At 42.5% G+C, this 13,637-nt stretch overlaps 1 long non-coding RNA gene across 2 annotated transcripts in view; it reads left to right on the forward strand.

The window, feature by feature from the left end:
• The window catches only part of LOC118632451, a 42,563-nt gene extending 36,463 nt beyond the window's left edge, over nucleotides 1-6,100 (forward strand). Inside the window, exons 3-4 of one of the 2 annotated variants that reach the window (XR_004960030.1) lie at nucleotides 2,460-2,592; nucleotides 5,671-6,099. This is a non-coding gene — a long non-coding RNA (uncharacterized LOC118632451). Of the gene's footprint in view, nucleotides 1-2,459; nucleotides 2,593-5,670 lie in introns of both variants that reach the window. The other variant, XR_004960031.1, reaches the window with a different exon arrangement.
• Nucleotides 6,101-13,637: the final 7,537 nt, after the last annotated feature.

Here is a 13,637-nt window from a genome sequence, read left to right on the forward strand (position 1 = left end):
AGATAAAAAGACGGGCTTCCAGCAACACGAAGCATGCTCAGGACAACACAGCACAACTTACAGTTCCGCTGGGAAACAGGCAGATCTCGTTTGACAGTGACTGCAAGACACATTCTGAATTTTAAAACATCAAACATCTGTTTTTACCAAGTGTTTTCCAATCAAGGATATACAGGCTATATATAGAAGATGTCGCTAAGCCTACCCACTTGCCTGTTCGCCATAATTTCTTCCAGGAAAAATGGCAAGTGCAGAGAGGTGTGCGCTCTGCCGCCTCTGGATGAGCGGAAGCTGCCGGCGGAGGGTGTCTGGGGGGGCAGGCTGGGGGGGGCTGCCTGTGTGCCATCATGCGGGGCAGACTCCACACTGCTCTGCCTCCAAAGGCCAGGGGGTGCCATCCGACTAGGGGACAGTAGAAGGAATTACCAGAAAATACCGCATTAATACTCCACTAATGGGAATATTTACCACATGTACAATTACTGTTCCTGCGCTTTGTGTTATGAAACAGGAGCAAGCTGGAAGAGACTCAGCGAGGAAAGTAATTTCCCCCTTCTCCGTTTAACTGCCCTCTAGTTCTTTCCTCTGCCTAGATAGAACAAAGCTTTGTGAAAAGGAAACTACAGTGCTCCCAAACAGCAGATAATATGCCGTGATTTGTTATAACTGTGCCACACACTTAGCCTCCCACAGAACCCTCCCATAGAGCATATTCTGCTTTATGTCTCTTATGTGTGCACAGAGCAGATTCATTCTTAAGCCACCGCATTTAGGAGTCCAAGTGCTGTTATCTTTGTTTTCTGGGTTTTTTAATCCTCACCAGAGGACATTTTTGCATTTATCTTCAGATAGAGTGGGAGGGAGAGAGGGAGGAAGAGAGAGAGAAATGGATGTGAGAGAGACACATCAAGTGGTTGCCACCCACACGACCCTAACCAGGGCCAGGGACGACCCCAGGGACAAACTGCAACAGAGGGACGTGCCCTCAGCAGGAACGGAACCTGGGACTCTCTGGTCCGCAGGCTGATGCTCTAACTGCTGAGCCAAACTGGCCAGGGCACCTTTGTTTTCTTTATATCAGCTCGTCTCCATCTCAACTCCTCTGAGCTGGCAAGAAAGTCCATCACATCATTCTGGAGTCCCTTTATTTCCCTGCTTTACACCAGAATCTGGGAGAGTCAGAAACTGGGGGAAGGACTTCTAGGCTCTCACTGCCCTTGACCCTTTCTGATATTTTCACTGCTTAGCCTTGAAATGTGACCGGCTTTCTGTTCCAGTGCTAAGCGGGAAGGGACCAAGTACGATGCCCGGAGTGCAGCCTCCCTAGGGCACCAAACGTCCTCTCTGAAATATTACCAACCAGGACAGGACTCAGCACAAGAGAGGGTCCCTACTGCCCATGGCTCACCAACTTCCATCCCCTCCTCGGTGCTCCAGAATGTCCACGCTCCCTCCTGGTCCTCAGAGTTACCCCCTTTATTTCTTCTCTATCACCCTATTGCTTCAGGGCACCTTCTGTAATTTCCACAATAAGCCAGGGTAGGATTGGGAACTCATAATAATTAACATCTTTGTGTGTGTGTGTGTTATAATTTCAATTCAATTTATTTTATTTATTTTTCCATTACCATTTATCCCCCATGTGCCCTCCACCCGCCCCCAAAGTATCCAGCCAGTTACCCTGGTGTTATTTCTCCCCACCCCAAATTTCTCTTCCATTCTCATGCCATTCTCCATCACTACTAGACTTAGAGTTCTGGAAAGAAGAGACTGTTTATTACCTTTGTCGCTGTTGTTAATCCTCACCCGAGGATACTTTTTCCATTGATCTTTTAGAGAGAGTAGAAGGAAGGGAGAGAGGGAGAGAGGGAGAGACAGAGATAGAGAGAGACATCGATTGGTTGCCTCCTGCACAACCCCGACTGGGGCTGGGGATCAAACCTGTAACTCGGGTACCTGCCTTTGACCGGAATTGAACCCACGACCCTTTGGTCCATGGGCCGATGCTCTAACCGCTGAGCCAACCCGGCCACGGCTATTATCCATTTTATATCCTCTAAAATACCTAACATGGGGATTCTCGACCACTGCACACATGAAATCAAGTCTCTCCTAGCAGTCCCTCCAAATTTGTATTGACATGTAAAAAGGAAATTTATTTTTGCTACAAATGAGTATAAATATTTCCACAGCAATGCCTGAGCTGTAAAACAAAGCACATCAGACACAGGGTGTGGGGGCTTTGCTGGAACTGAGACGTGGGAGGTGAGCAAGCGGTGGGATCGGCACCACAGAGGAACTGCAGGAGCTCTGCCTGCAGACGAGAGCCGGCCAGGGCGGAGCCCCCGCTTCTCAAACAGCACCCCACCCTGGCCGGATCGCCTTGTAATCATTGCTGGCCTGATTAGTGTTGCTTTCAGTCGTCAATTATCTCACAATATGTCTCCAAAAAATTCTAGAATTTGAAGTGTGCTTCTGTGGCAGAGACTACTAGATGTCCGCTCCTCTTATTCTCATTTTCTTCTGAACCAAAAGGATATCCACTGTTCAGCCACCGGGCATAAAGACGACATTGCCCAGCCTGTCTTGAAGGTACGTGTAGATGGGATGGTGAATCATTCTGTGACGAGCAGCAGTGGGTAACCAGGCCGTCTGGCCCAAAGGGGTAAGGAGAGGAAGGAAGTGGTTCCTGGAACCCACACAGTAAGCCACGGCTATAGGACACAACTGCCTGACAAGAACTGTGGCTTCTGTATTGGGTTGGGGTCCATCAGAAGCAGACCATGAAGCTAAGATTTCAGCACAACTAGTTTCCTTAGGAAGCAATGCTCCTTCCCTGCCCTGTTTCATTTACTAGGGTAGGTCAATGACAGGGCAGGGAGGAGGCCAGGGCAGGAAGCAGAGCAATGCTGAGTGCAATCAGGCTCAGTATTGATAGGGACCCTGGGAGATGTCCCAACCTAGGAAGAGGAAGCAAGGTTGTTTATCCACTGATTCCCATGTATCATTGGTTAAGGGCCACTCCCTGGGGACATCAACTGTCCAGCATTTCTGGCCTGCCCTACACATGGGCTGGACATGTTTTCATGACCAGAAAAAGGCCTCCAGCAGAGAGTGGCAGGTGTTTACAGAGGAAGGAGCCGCCACTGTTTTTAAGAAGCGATAAGCACTGATGGTACATGGGGGGAGGAGGGGCCACAGAGTCTGTTACACCTTCAGTTAAGATGCATGGCCACTGCCATCTGGAAAGGAACTAAGAACTAAATACCCAACCCGGCTCTTCATCCACTCTCCAACCTCCTGCTGAAACCAGTCCGAAGCCCATTAAGGCAGTTCAGTCTGGACGACCTCCCAGGACACTGAGCAGGGTAGAGATAAACAGCGGCTCTGTGGACCAAACAGACTGCCCAGTACATCTGCCCTCCATTGTTTCCAAATTTCTTTGTTTAAAATATCAGACAGCACTGTTTAACTATAAAAGTATTGTGATACATGTATATGTTCACTAAAACCAAAGAAATCTGTGACTGGAAAAGACCTTGGAAAACGTTATCTGTGAGTCCAGCAGTAGAAAGAATACTAAGTGAGAGGAGACTTATTTTCGAGTTCTGGCTCTAACAACTCAGAATGATGCTACTTTGGGCAAATCACTCAGTAGTTCATGCTGTTTCTTGACCTTATAATAGGACAAGGTCCTATTGACCTAACAAAACTATCATGAAAATGCTCTGTAATTACAAAGTTGTTTATAATGACAAGTGTGAGTTGTTAGGATACCTTCACTGTTTCAGACAGATGAGAAGCAATGCCACATTTAACCACATTAAGGAAAGAAATGTCACTATTTAGTTTCATCGTGCTTTTTCAATTAGGAAGACATTTACATAAATATCTACCATCACAATTTTTTAATTAGATGAGACAGACTATAAATAAATAATATGTATTTCCATACAATTATTTTCTTACCACTAATCTCCCACTCAAAAGATCTATATTCAATGAATTACACACCAGTTTTTAATAGTCATAGTCATTTTTTTCCCTCTAGTGTCAACAGCCCAAAGGATCAGGAGGCTTTGAGTAGAAAACAATGGCAAAGATTTATTCAGGTTTGCAAACCAGAAACACAACTAAGCAATACCCAGAGTGTCTGAAAAGGAAAGAAAAGCTTAGAGTTCTTACAGTAAGAAGTACATTCTTGAGAACACTCAGTCCTGCATTCTTAGCCTCCGGACTGGTCTGAGATAGTGATCTTCCAGATGCCGGTGGTCTGGATGAGGGATCAGATGGTCTGGACACGTGAACAGTCCTTCCTACGTTCTCAGAGGCTTGTCTATAGGGTTTACATATATATCTCCAGGCACTGATATGCAACTGAAAAGTTCAAAAGTCTAAGTCCTTGGGCTAAAGTAAAATAAAATATATTCCTCATGCTTCAGCCCATTTGGTCTGAACCAGTGTTGCCAGTTTGACTAGACCAGCGGTTCTCGACCTGTGGGTCGTGACCCCTACGGGGGTTGAACGACCCTTTCACAGGGGTCGCCTAAGACATAACAGTAGCAAAATTACAGTTATGAGGTAGCAACGAAAATAATTTTATGGGTGAGGGTCACCACAACATGAGGAACTGTATTAAAGGGTCGTGGCATTAGGAAGGTTGAGAACCACTGGACTATACAGACTCAATTATAAATCAGCTTAGCTGTGCTGACTCCGTCTTGTTTTCTTCACTCATTCCTCACTATTTTTTTTATTTTTGACAGTGTGCTTTACTCTTTTAACCACTTCCTCTCTTATCCGTATGTATCTCGGCATTTCTGATGATCCAAGATCACAATTTGTTCTCTTTTTACTTCCCTTTTAATGTAGAATTTTAATGATGGCATTACCATTAGGTTATAGTGAGAAATACTGGGCAGAACATCTTTTATGTGCATTCACCAAATCCAAGGAAATAATAAGATTATAATTATTATTTCTATTTTTTAAACCCTCACCCGAAGATATATTTTTACTGATTTTAGAGAAGAAGGAAGGGAGGAGGGAGAGAGAGAGACATCAATATGAGAGACCTGTTGCCTCCTGTGCACACCCCGAAACCCCGACCAGGGATCAAACCTGCAACCTGGGTATGTGCCCTGATCAGGAATCAAACCTGTGACCCTTTGGTGTACAGGATGGCACTCCAACCAATTAAGCCACACCGGCCAGGGCTATAATTACTGTTTCTAAATGGAGATTTCAGAGTTGCTGCCTTGTTCTAAATCAGGAATCAGGATTTCACGAACCCACAGAAATCTATGAAACAAAGGCATTTCTTTTATGGCTCTCACACTGTCACTGCCTTAAGATGCCAACCAGTGTAGTCACTCATTTGGCCTAAAGTTTTCAAAAAGAACTTTTGGCGAGGGGAGATTGTTTGGTTTCAAATGTACCACCACTAGGAAAACAAGCACTTGTCAGTTCTTTCACGACAAGGTAGAGGAAGGTGGAGACAAAGTCATGATGGAAACAAAATAAGGCATTTGTAAGAGTGAACATAAAGATGTCATTCTTATCACTGACTATTGTTTCAAGTGTTTGCGGTGGGTAGGAGCAGGACAGCTTATAAGTGCAAGGAAGGAAAAGGTTTTGCCCGTTAAAGCAAGTCTACTTTGTTTTAATTAGCTTTCTGGCTGACATCAGGAAAGCTGCAACTCTCCATTATCACACCATCTTGAGGAAACAGATATTGCCCTCCTGAACTTTGGTAAGAAGCATAACAGATGCAGCAGCTCAGGACCGACTACTCCTGGAAAGAACGTTTTTGCATAGACTCTCCTCCCAGTAAAGCTAAAGGACGCTACTTTTTAAAAATCTCTATAAAATGATGTCATTTTCCTTGTAGGTAATTTTCATTGTCTATATTTGTGTTTCTCTGAATATAATTGGTAGGAACGCCATTTAAAATGCTAAAATATCTGGTATGTATTGAGAGAGAGAATGAATATTAGAGAAGAACTGAGAATTCAAGTAAAATGAAATATATTCAGTGGTTAGATAGCCTTTATTTTTATATTCCTAAAATTGCTAGATTGTTTGAATTGGAAATATCTAAAACAATAATAAATATATTAGGATTAAAATTTTTTATTTAAATTATTTCCTTTTCTTTTTCCTTGATTGATTTTAGAGAGAGAGTGGAAGAGAGAAGTAGAGAGAGATGGAAACATTGATGAGAGAGAACATGGACTGGCTGCCTCCTGCATGCCTCCCACTGGGGATCTGGCCTACAACCTGGGCATGTGCCCTGACTGGGAATCGAACTGGCAACCTCTTGGTGTATGGGTCAACACTCAACCACTAAGCCACACCAGCTGAGCTATTTTTTATTTTTCAATTACAATTGACATACCATATTTTATTAGTTTCAGGTGTACACCCCAGTGACTTGACATTATATAACTTACTAAGTGATCATCTGTATAAATCTCGTACCCATCTGACACCATACATAGGTATTAGAATATTATTGACTATATTATCTTTGCTATATTTTACATCTCCATGACTATCCTGGAACAATAAATTAGTACTTCTTAATCCCTTCACCTTTTTCACCCATTCCTCCAAGCCCCCTCCCATCTGGCCACTGAGTCTGTCCCTTGAGTGTGTCATTGCGGAGGTGGTTGGGTGGTGCTTTGACATGGTCTGAAGCTGTCCACTGAGTGCTCTGGCTGTGGGGCCTCCTGGGAGGTGCAGGCCAAGGTCAGCTGCCACCTGGGTTCTGCCAGGTCCAGCCAGCATGAGCTACAAAGTGATCTGCAGACAGGTACTACTTGTGCTGTGAACCAAGGCCATCTGCTGCTAGTTCTGGGACTGAGACCACTGAGCAAGAAGTACAGAGCGCACTGAGGCCAGATGTTGCTTGTTTGAGAGATTTTAGGAAAGTCTGAAGCATGAGCCAAGACAGGCCATTTGTATGGCAAAACCACTGGAAACAGTTTGGGTGGGCTCAAAAGTTGGGTGGAAAGTGACCTCAGGGAATCACCAGCATGGGGCAAACAGTGTGAGCCAGGTTGATGAAGTCTTAGGTTTGGAGCTCACTGCCAGCTTTGTTGGGGGAAGGCTCATCAAAGGAACACTAGGGGAGAGGAAAATGGCGGTGGAGTGAATGGAAGCTACACAGACCACCTTCCAGGACCAAACTGGAATTAAAACTAAAATAAAGACAAGTCATCTGGAAAATCCAACTGAAGAGCAACTGGAAAGAACCCTCATAACAGGGATATAAAGAGGACCCCAAATTGAGACTGGTAGGAGCTACAGAGGCGCATGAGGTCTGGCTGGGTGCCCACGGGCAGCAACTGAGGGCTGTCTTAGCTGTGAGCAGTTCCCTCTGAGAAGTTGGGGATTAAAACCCCAAGCTAGGCCCTGGCCAGTTTGGCTCAGCGGTTAGAGCGTCGGCCTGCGGTCCGGAGAGACCCAGGTTCAGTTCCCGCTAAGGGCACGTACTTCGGTTGCAGTTTGTCCCCAGCCCTGGTTGGTCAAGAGGGTGGCAGCCACTCAATGTGTCCCTTCATGTCGATGTTTCTCTCTCTCTCTCCCTTCCTCTCTCTCCCTCCCACTCTATCTGTACAAAAAATGGAAAAATATCCTTGGGTGAGGATAAAAAACAAACAAACAAAACCCCAAGCCAGCACAGAGTGGCAGAACAGGGAAAGGTACCCACATAACACCTGGCTGAGGAAAATCACCAGAGCAGAGGTTTTGTCTGGCAGGGAAAGCAAAGGAAATACCAGCACTTCCCTGAAGGGCCAATGCACTAAATTACAGCTACAGCCACTCACCTTGGGCTCCAGCAGAGGAAGGGTCAACTGGAGTAGAGCTGTGTGAGGAGAGTTGGGGGTTCATGGCATTGGGGAGAGCTGGGAGGGAGGCCATAGGAGGCTCTATGCTGAGTCACCCCCCCCCCCCAGAAGACAGTAGCCATCTCTACCAATAGCCCCATCAGAGCAGCTCTAGCCTGGGGGAGAAGCAACTGCCCCTGCTTTAGGAATTTAACACCACCAGGCCAGAGAAATGCAACCTGAGGCTCATTAACAGCCAGAGGCTACCTGCCAGCCAGTAGGCAGAAAAGAGCCTCTGAAAGCTTTGAGTTTTAGACCTGGCTCTCAGTGTTGTGGTTCTGGTGACTGAGGTGTGAAGCCTGAGGCCCGAGTCCCTGCACTGAGTCATTAACCCACACTGCAGAAACCATTTTCTTCTCAAAGCAACTTTAGCCCAGGGGAAAGCAACTGTCCCACCTACTGGAAATCCTCTTACCCTGCTCACCTGTGGGATTTTTCATTCAGCTGAGGGCTACAACCTGGGGTTCATTAAGTAACTGAGACTAATAGTCAGTCTGCAGCCAAACGCTCTGGGATAATTGAATCTTTGCTTGGCCTGTGACTCTACCTAGGAAAGTAAGACTAGGCATTGGTGTTTAGTGTGGCCCCTTCTATACTCATCCAAACCCAGCAGAGAAGCCACAATCAGAAAAACACTGACACTCACAGGGAAAATGTGGCAGACTCCAAACCCTGCTGAGACAGCCAAAATGGTATGTGTGTGGTGGTGGTGGTGGCGGCGGGGGGAGGGGGGGCTCAAATGAAAGAACAAGAGAATTCTACAGAAGAATGGCTAAATAAAATGGAGTTAAGCAAGTTATCAGAGGTAGAGTTGAGAGTAATAATTATGAGGAAGCTCAACAGCATGAGTAAAGATATAGAAACAATGAAAATCAACCAAAGCAGAAATGAAGAATGACATAGCAGAAATAAAGAACACATTGGAAGGAATAACCAGCAGCTTAGAGGAAGCTGAGGATCAGATCAGCAAATTAGAAGATAGGATAGAAAAAAAATCACTCAATTAGAGAACCAAAAAGAAAAAACAATTAAAAAACAGGAGCAGTTTAAGAGAGCTGTGAGACAATATTAAATGTAACAACGCCTGCATCATAGGAGTACCAGAAGAAAAAAACAATGAGCAAGAGTCAGAGAATATATTTGAAGAAATTGTGTCAGAAAACGGTCCTAATTTGGTGAAGAAAAAAGGCACACAAGTTCAGGAAGCACAGAGACCAAAGTAAGAAAAACTCAAAGAGACCCACACCAAGACATATCATAATTAAAATGCCAAAAATTAAACACAAAGAAAGAATCTTAAAAGCATCAAGAGAAAAGCAACAGGTTACCTACAAAGGAGCCCCCATAAAGCTATCAGCTGATTTCTCAACAGAAACACTACAGGCCGGAAGGGAATGGCATGATGTATTTAAGGTAATAAAAAACAAGGATCTGAATCCAAGACTACTTTATTCAACAAGGCTATCATTCAAAATAGAAGGTGAAATAAACAGCTTCCCAGACAAAAAAAAAAAAAAAAAAAAAGGGCTGGGGAAATATATTAGCACCAAACCAGTACTGCAAGAAATACTAAAAGGACTGCTGTAATAAGCAGAAGAAATAGAGAGAGAAATATAGCCATAATAAATTAAAATGGCAATAAATAAATATATATGAATAATAAACTTTTAAGGTTATTAAATGGATTAAATGCTCCAATAAAAAGACACAGAGTAGCAGAATGGATAAGAAAGTATGACTTATATATATTTTGTTTACAAGAGACCCACATCACAACAAAAGACTCACATAGGTTGAAAGTGAAGGGATGGAAAAATATTTTCCAAGCAAATGGAAATGGGGAAAAAAAAAATGAAGGTCATAACTAGAAACAAAGAAAGCCACTACATAATAATGAAAGGATCTATCCAATAGGAGGATATAACTTTGGTAAGCATATATGCACCCAATATAGGAGCAACAAACTATATTTAAAAAAATTCTGGAGGACTATAAAGAAGAAATTGACAGCAATACAATCATAGGAGGGGACTTCAACACCCTGCTGACATTACTGGATAGATCCTCTAGACAAAAATTTAACAAGAAAACAGAGACTCTAAATGATGCACTAGATCAAATGGATTAGTTGACAACTACAGAGAATTATACCCCAAAACTTCAGAATTCACATTCTTCTCAAGTGCACATGGGACATTCTCAAAGCTAGGCCACATGTTAGGATACAAACTAAATCTCTACAAGTTCAAAAAGATTGAAATCATATTAAGCATCTTCTCAGATCACAATGGCATGAAGCTAGAAACCAATTACAACAAAAACATTCAAACACATGGAGGCTAAATAGCATGTTATTAAACAATGAATGGGTTACCAAGGAGATCAAGGAAGAAATAAAAAGCTTTCTGGAAATTAATAAAAATGAACACACAACAACACAAAATCTATGGGATGTAGCAAAAACAGTCCTGAACCCTGGCCAGTTTTGCTCAGTGGTTAGAGCGTCAGCCTGCGGTCCCGAGAGACCTGGGTTTGGTTCCTGCTAAGGGCATGTACCTCAGTTGCAGTGTGTCCCCGGCCCTGGTTGGGTTGTGCGGGTGGCAACTACTCGATGTGTCCCTTTCACATTGATGTTTCTCTCTCTCTCTCTCTCCCTCCCACTCTATCTGAACAAAATATCAAAAAATGTCCTCAGGTGAAGATAAAAAAAAACAAAAAAACAGTCCTGAGAGGGAAGTTCATAGCCCATCAGGCCTACCTCAAAAAACAAGAAAAATTTCCAATAGATTATCTAACCCTACAATCTAAAGAACTAGAAAGTAAACAAAAAGAAAAACCCAGAGCATGTAGAAGGAAAGAAATAGTAAAGGTCAGAGTGGAAATAAATGACATAGAGACAAAAAAAAAAAAAAAAGAAAATTCAAAAGATCAATGAAACAAAGAGCTGGTTCTTTGAAAAGATAAACAAGGTTGATGAACCTTTAACCAGACTCACCAAGATACAAAGAGAGAGGGTCCAAATAAACAAAATCAGAAACAAAAGAGGAGAAGTAACAAATGACACCACAGAAATACAAAGGTTTGATAAAAAATACTATGAACAGTTATACACCAACAAATTGGACAATCTAGGCAAAATGGACCAATTTCTAGAATCACACAGTCTCCCAAAACTGAACCAGGAAGAGACAGAAAACTTGAACAGACGAACAACAATTAAGAAAATTGAAGCTGTAATCAATAAACTCCCAGCAAACAAAAGCCTGGGTCCAGACAGCTTCACAGGGGAGTTCTACTGGACATTCAAAGAAGAACCTACACCCATTCTCCACAAACTATTCCAAAAAAATTCAAGAAGAAGGAAGATATCCAAGCTCTTTTTATGAGGCCAGCATAATCCTAATTCCAAAACAGATAAAGACACTACAAAGAAAGAAAACCACAGGCCAATATCCCTAATGAACATAGATGCCAAAATCTTCAATAAAATATTAGCAAATTGGATTCAGCAATCTATTTAAAAAATTATTCACCATGACCAAGTGGGATTCATCCCAGGGATGCAAGGCTGGTACAATATTCACAAATCAATAAATGTGATACACTACATAAACAAAATGAAAGATAAAAACTATATGATCATATCAATAGACACTGAAAAAGCATTTGACAAAATCCAGCATGCATTTCTGACAAAAACACTCAGCAAAGTGGAAACAGAGGGATCCTATCTCAACATATTAAAGGCCATATATGAAAAACCTACAGGCAAACATCATAGTCAATGGGCAAAAACTAAAAGCATTTCCCTTAAGATCAGGAACAAGACAGGGATGTCCACTTTCACCACTCTTATTTAACATAGTATTGGAAGTCTTAGCCACAGCATTTAGACAAGAAGAAAAAATAAAAGCAATCCAAAGTGGAAAGGAGGAAGTGAAACTGTCATTATTTGCAGGTGACATAATATTGTACATAGAAAACCCTAAAGACTCCATCAGAAATTTACTGCAATTAATAAATGAATCTGGCAAAGTAGCAGAATACAAAATTAACATCCAGAAATGGATGGCATTCTTATACACCAATAATGAACACTCCAAAAGGAAAACTAATCTTATACACCAATAATGAACACTCCAAAAGGAAAACTAAAAAAAAAAACAAAAAACCAAAAAAAACGATCTCACTTACCATTGCAACAACAACAAAAAAATAAAATAAAATACCTAGGAATAAACTTAACCAAGGAGGAAAAAGACCTTTTCTCAGAAAACTACAGGACATTGAAGAAAGAAATAGAGCCCAGCTGGTGTGGCTCAATGGTTGAGCATCTACTCATGCACCACGAGGTCCCAGTTCAATTCCCAGTCAGGCCACATGCCCAGATTGTGGGCTCAATCCCCAGTTAGGGGTGTGCAGGAGGCAACCAATCAATGTTTCCCTCTCATCGATGTTTCTATCTCTCCCACTCCTTTCTTCTGTCTCTAAAATCAATAAAGAAAAATTATTTTTTTAAAAATAGAAGATATAAAAAAGTGGGAATATATACCATGTTCATGGATTTGAAAAATCAACATCATTAAAATGTGCATACTACCCAAAGCAATCTACAGATTCAATGCAATCCCTATTAAAGTACCAATGGCATATTTCACAGATCTAGAACAAATACTCCAAAAGTTTATAGGGAACCATAAAAGACTCCAACCAGTCACAGCAATTTCGAAGAAGAACAAAGTGGGAGGGATCACAATATCAGATATCAAGTTATACTACAAAGCCATGGTAATCAAAACGGCCTGGCCCTGGCCGGTTTGGCTCAGCAGTTAGAGCATTGGCCTGCGGTCCAGAGAGACCCGGGTTTGGTTCCCACTGAGGGCATGTGCCTCGGTTGCAGTTTGTCCCCGGCTCTGGTTGGGTCGTGTGGGTGGCAACCACTCAATGTGTCCCTTTCACGTCGATGTTTCTCTCTCTCTCTCTCCCTCCCACTCTATCTGAACAAAATATCGAAAAATGTCCTCGGGTGAGGATAAAAAAAAAAATTAAAAAACAAAACAGCCTGGTACTGGCACAAGAACAGGCATATTGATCAATGGAACAGAACAGAGAAACCAGATATCGACCCAAGACAGTATGCACAATTAATATTCGACAAAGGCCCTGGCCAGTTTGGCTCAGCAGTTAGAGCATTGGCCTGCAGACCAATGAGACCCGGGTTTGATTCTGGCCAAGGGAACGTACCTCAGTTGTGGTTTGTCCCCGACCCTGGTCGGGGTCGCGCAGGAGGCAACCAGTCGATGTGTCTCTCTCGCATCAATGTTTCTCTCTCTCTCTCTCCTAATCTGTCTAAAGATAAATGGAAATGAGTCCTCAGGTGAGGATAAAAAAATAAAATAAATATTCAACAAAGGAGGCAAGAGCATACAAAGGAGAAAAGACAGTCTCTTCAATAAATGGTGCTGGGAAAATTGGACTGCTATATGCAAAAAAATGAAACTAGACAACCAACTTACACCATACACAAGAATAAACTCAAATTGAATAAAAGATTTAAATATAACTCATGAAACCACAAAAATCCTAGACGAAAATGTAGGCAGAAAAATCTCAGACATCATATGTAGCAGAATTTTCACTGATACATCACCTAGGGCAAGAGAAACAAAGAAAAAATTAATACACGGGACTACATCAAACTAAAAAGCTTCTGCACAGCAAAAAAAAAAAAACCCAACCATTAAA

This window comes from Molossus molossus, unplaced genomic scaffold (assembly GCF_014108415.1).
Source record: "Molossus molossus isolate mMolMol1 unplaced genomic scaffold, mMolMol1.p scaffold_m16_p_17, whole genome shotgun sequence".
Classification (NCBI taxonomy): domain Eukaryota; kingdom Metazoa; phylum Chordata; class Mammalia; order Chiroptera; family Molossidae; genus Molossus; species Molossus molossus.